The sequence below is a fragment of the Salvia miltiorrhiza genome, chromosome 7 (assembly GCF_028751815.1).
Source record: "Salvia miltiorrhiza cultivar Shanhuang (shh) chromosome 7, IMPLAD_Smil_shh, whole genome shotgun sequence".
Lineage (NCBI taxonomy): Eukaryota > Viridiplantae > Streptophyta > Magnoliopsida > Lamiales > Lamiaceae > Salvia > Salvia miltiorrhiza.
Window position 1 is genome coordinate 32,262,941 of NC_080393.1, and position 5,869 is coordinate 32,268,809.

Consider the following 5,869-nt stretch of genomic DNA (forward strand, 5'->3'; position numbering starts at 1 on the left):
TAAAATTAAAAATTGTCCACTAAGATAAAAATATTAAAAAATGGCCAGTGTTACCAAAATACCCTTCACATTAAAAATTAAAAAAATGTCCACTTTACATCACCCCTTTAAAAAAATCCCGCAATTCACAACCAGTGAATTCACAACCAGAATTTTTTGTTTGTGAATTCACAATCAAAATTTAATTCACAACTAGATTTTTTTGGTTGTGAATTCACAACCTCAATTTAATTCACAATAAAAAAATTTTGGTTGTGAATTCAAAACCAGTCGAATTCACAACGAAAATTTAATTCACAACCGTAAACCCTAAACCATAAACTCAGTCTAAACCATAAACCCTAAACCCTGAACCTTAAATAGTCGAACTCACAACAAGAATTTTTTGATTGTGAATTCACAAGCCTAAGCCCACTCTAAATCCTAAACCCTAAATCCATTCTAAACCCTAAAGCCTAAAACCTAAAACCTAAACCCTAAATTGTAAATTCACTCTAAACCCTAAACCCTAAACCCTAAAACCTAAACCATAAATCCTAAATCCACTCTAAACCCTAAACCCTAAACCCTAAAATTTAATTCACAGCTAGAATTTTTTTGTTTGTGAATTCACAATCAGTCGAATTCACAATCAAAATTTAATTCACAACCAGATTTTTTTGGTTGTGAATTCACAACAAGTCGAATTCACAACCTAAATTTAATTCACAATAAAAAAAAATTGGTTGTGAATTCAAAACCAGACGAATTCACAACGAAAATTTAATTCACAACCGTAAACCATAAACCCTAAATCCTATCTAAACCCTAAACCCTAAACCCTCATAGATTTGGTTGTGATTATTGCATTGTTCTACCTATTACATTGTTCTCGTGAAGCATAATTTTGATTATTGCAATTTGAACACATCCAATCCCCATCACGCCATTGCTTTGCTCCTTTCCCAACAAGTGCATGATTAATATACTCTAATACATACCCCATGTGAATTAATTGGAAGCAAGGCAAATAAAAGAAATAATTGGAAGACAACAGCCGTCGACTCTCCAGATTTGGAGCAAGATGTCGAAGACAACACCCCAGCCACCGACTATTCCCTTTCCACTTCAACCACCCCAAGGCCACCAGATCTATGCTCTCCACAAGTTGAATCCGACGACTCCAAGTTAGAATCGAGAGCGAGAGATAGACAGAGGCATCGCGGTGGTAGTGGTTGTGCGGCGTTGCCGCTGTGATTGCCAGAGATCTACCACCGCAACTGCGGCTGCGTTTCTCCACAAATTGAATCCAACGACTCTAAGTCAGAATTGAGAGAAAGAGATAGAAAGAGGCGTCACGGTGGTGGTGGCTATACGATGCTGCCGCTGCGATTGCCGAAGATTGAGTGGCGGCGGCGCGGCAGACGGGAGGCAAGAGAGAGATGGAGAGGGAGGGAGAGAGAGAGAGTACAGCGATAGAGAGATGGCGGAGGTGACGAGGCTGAGGTGGCTGCGCTTCGCCAGTGATCTGAGCTCGAAGGGAGGGAGGGAGGGAGGGAGAGAGAGAGAAGGGGGAAGGGAGTGTACCGTGAGGGAGAAAAGAGAGAAAGAGAGTGGAGAGAGAAAGAAGAGAATGAGAGAAAGAGAGAGAGAGTACATATTTTTAAAGGAGGGTATTTCTGTCTTTTCAATCAAAAAGTGGATAGTTTTTATTATTTTTATCTTAGTGGACAATTTTTATCTTTACAATATGAAAGTAGATAGTTTTATATATTAACTCTAGAAAGTATTACATGTTTATATTTTCAATTTCAGCACATGTTTATATTTTATATTTTAAGTTGAATAAAAATTTTGAAATTTCATCACAAATCATTTAATTTCATAAAAAAAACAAAAAAATAATAAAAAAAAGCCTGTGAACCGCCGGTTTTCGGCCTGGCCCAGAACCGCCGGTTCAGGGTCCGAAAACCGGCCCTTCAAATTTTAGGTGGGCCGGTTCAGGTTCATGAAATTTTTGAACCAGAACCGGCGGTTCCTAAACCGGTGGCAGCCCTAACGCACACACACATTTAAACTATCACTCTCTCACTCCCAAGATCTACCTGGCGAAGTCGTCGCCCCTCCGGCGAGGCCGCGTCGCCGCCAGTCAGCTTCTCCCTCTAACACGAAGATCCTGCCCACACAGTCACCCCGCGCTGCCTCGTTCCTTGGTGGCGGTGAAGCGCCGCCGCCTCCCTCGGTTTCTCTCTCTCTCCAACTCCCGGGGACAGCAACCCATAGCCGCTGCCGTCCTCCGGTCACATTCTTAGCAAACCCAGCCTAGACCAGCCCACCTTTCTCTCTCCAGCCGTGGCCGAGCAGCAGCAGCACAGCCGCCGTGCCCTGCCTCCCTCCGACAAGTAACAGCGATAAGCTGCCGCTCCACCTCCCCTCTTGCTCCGACGGACAACGACCGCCAAGCCGTCGCCGCTCTCTCCTTCCCCTCCACTGACTCAACCCAGCAAGAAACACAACACTACAAGGTCTCGACTCTCGTACCAAAATAGGGGCAACAACTCGACTCAACACCATAACAATATAAGGGCAAACATAGCTTTGAAAGTTCTACTTCTTCTCTTTTCTTTTCAAAAGTTATGCTATCATAAATATGTATTTTTGTGTAAAAGCTTGTTCAACAGAACCTAGTGAGTGTATGGATACTTGTGATTCTTTGTTGGGCAGTTGTAGGATTCATATATTGATCATGCTATGAAATGAAATAAGTAAGGAGTTAAAACATGAAACCTTTAAAAGTTTCAAGTTGCTCAAATTTGAGATGTGTGGCTGTTTTGATTGGCTTGATTGCTGGAAAGAGTTAGAATCATGAAAAAATTGAAACGAGGGCTGTTCTTAAGAGAAGGTAAAAGAATTGATTTTGTATTCTTACCTCTACACTTGAATTATGGCAAGAACTTGGAGAATTGCTTGAAGTTGAGAGAATTTATTAAACGGTGGTAGTGTGCTTCGAATATGTAGAGGAGTTTGGTTGTAGGAAATGGAAGAATGGAGACTTGGCTGTAGTTTAAACTTTAAATTGGCGGAGGAGTGTTGGAGTTGATTGCCTCTGCAAAGTATGGCTTGCACTGTACTTTTGGGGCTGCTTGGAAAGGAAAGGCATGGTGTAGGGTGGCTGGTGGGGGTAGAGCATGGGATACATGAGGGGAGTAATTAGACAATTAAAATCCTTCAGGATAAAATTATTGAGACTGTAATAGTTGTTCAATGTTCGCTAGTTAAACACCTCGTGTAAATACTAAATGCTCAATTAAATAAATATGCAATGCATATAAATTTAAATAACTAAATTTACAAATACTTTTGTAAATCATTTTTGTTGGAATTAAAATTGATCATTTTCCTATTTCGGCGTGAATCATCCTAATTCTAAGTTCGAAATTTCTCTAAACTTAGCCATAAGGAAACGGAGTATTACAAATGTTCTCACCTTTCTGCGGGTAGTAGTTCCGCCTGCATGTAGTTATTTTTCCACTGATGTAGATGTCCTGCCTGTATGTGGGTTGCTTATTTGATTATATTTAGATACTTCTTGTAATTCTAGTTCAAAAAAAAAACTCGAATTCACAACTGAATAAGAAGTGTTGGTTGTGACTTCAAGTTTTAAATTTTGAATTCACAACTAAAAATAGTGCTAATCGTGAATTCAAGCTTTAAAATTTGAATTTATAGCCAACACTGTTTCTAGTTGTGAATTCAAGCTTTAAAACTCGAATTCACGACTAGAAATATTATTAGTTGTGAATTGTAGCTCAAAAACTCGAATTCAAGACAAAAAATTTAGGGATAATTTTTAAGTTTTTTAAGTGAAGGACAAAATGGTAAGTATGGTTAATTTTTAATTTTTTTTTTTATCTTAGTGGACAATTTTTACTTTTACTATTTCAAAGTTGCCATTTTTAAAATCCATTCTTTATATTTTATACTTATATAAAATATTCGGAACCATTGAAGGATGTCAAAGCCCTAAACCATTTCATGGAGATCAAGTGATTATCATCAAAGGGAGCCTCCTTCGAAATAAGAGGTAGGTCGGAAGGAGCCTTGGATTTGGAAATGGTCTCTTTGGAAAGAGGTTGCGAAGACTCTTTGCTTGATTTGCTGGAGGAATCTGTCTGTGCTTTCTTTTACGGGGAATCAACGGAAGCAGAACTCTGTTTTTTTTGGTTGAGTCACTTTGGCCATTTGGGATATCAAAACATCAGTTGGAGTTAAGGTCGGGGAAGTCACAACGGGAGTAGGGAGAACGACACTAATAGGATCTGGATCTACGAACCATTTTGAGGATTCATCAAAGGGGGTCTTCTTTTGAGACATGGCTTTAGTAGCCAGAGCAAATTGATGCTTCAACTTGGTCTTTTCTTGCCACGACAATTCTACATGAACATTAGAAAACGAGAAACAATTATTCGGATATGAATGATTTGAACACATAGCAATAGAAATGAATAATTAGTGGGGTTATCGATTAATTTGGAGGAAAACGCTGAGAACAAACCAGAACCAACCAAAGCACTATTGTTTTCGGCTAGACCTTTCGGCGAAAAATTATTTAGGGGTTTCATCCTAAAAACTTAATGTCATACCGAGGAAGGGAAGAGAAGCTATAAAAATTATCACTCTTTTTCAAAGCTTGGGTTTGGTTAAATAACATGATTGTGTCGGTCACACCATGCAAGTGAAGGAGAATATGAAAGATTGAAGCTAGGGGTGAGCATCGGGTCCAACCCGGACAAACCCGCTTGGACCGATAACCCGGAATTTCCAATAAATGGACTGACTCGGACAAAATTTAGGGAAGGATTGACCCTAGACCGGATCGAAACCGAACTTTGGGTCTGGTTACCCGCCGAAGTTTTAGATTTTGATTTTTCCTATTTTGTACTCAATTTTTTAGATTTAAAACTTGAAAATTTCCATACAAACACATTTCTTAGTCTCAAATATTCTCAATCACAACCACAACAACAAACATAAATTAAAATTAATCCATTATATATCGTATAAACTCCAATACAGTATGGCTAGAGTCACTACTGGCAACGTAAGTTACTTTTCACTACTTGGCTAATGCTATGCATGAGGTCACCAAGTCAGGTTAAGAGTACTGCAATTTATTTCTTGGATGCTTTATATGTATAAATGTATACATAATGGAGACATAATTTAATGTGATTCTTACAAAATAAATTAGATCTGTGAGCATACAAAATTTTGATTTGGGTACAAGTACTGAAGGAATATTACACCTCCAAAAACGCTGAGAGATGGAAACTCTCATAGTTAGTTACCAAATATTCATATTCCTATTAGTGTTGCAATTGGAGTAATTTAACGAAGTTATTGCAAAATTTGTTCAAAATTCTTACACTGTCCTCAGTTCTTGGGAGGCTGATGCCGGTGACCAACGTGAAACAAATTTATTTAGGCTTTACCAAGTTTTAGTTAGATTAGATATTATATAAAAATCAATTTATTCATTATAAAATATACATTAAATAATTATTTAATAGGTATGGGGTCGGTTCGGGTTCGGTGGGTTCGAGCGGGTTTAGACTTGGACCGACCCAAAAAATAATCGATCCCTAAAACTAACTCGGTCTGGACCGTGTGTATTTATTGGGTCAGTGTAACAGGTGGATTGGGTTTGCTCGCCCCTAACTAAAACTCTGTGCAAAGCAAAAGAACTGATCTGAAAGAAGGGGATCTTAAAAAATTTAGCGACTAATCTGATGAAATTGGGATGGAAAAAACGTAGACCTGCCTCAATTTGTTGCTTCCAAAGGGGAATTATATGAGGGAGTACAATATTGGGAGTCTTTAATTTCACATC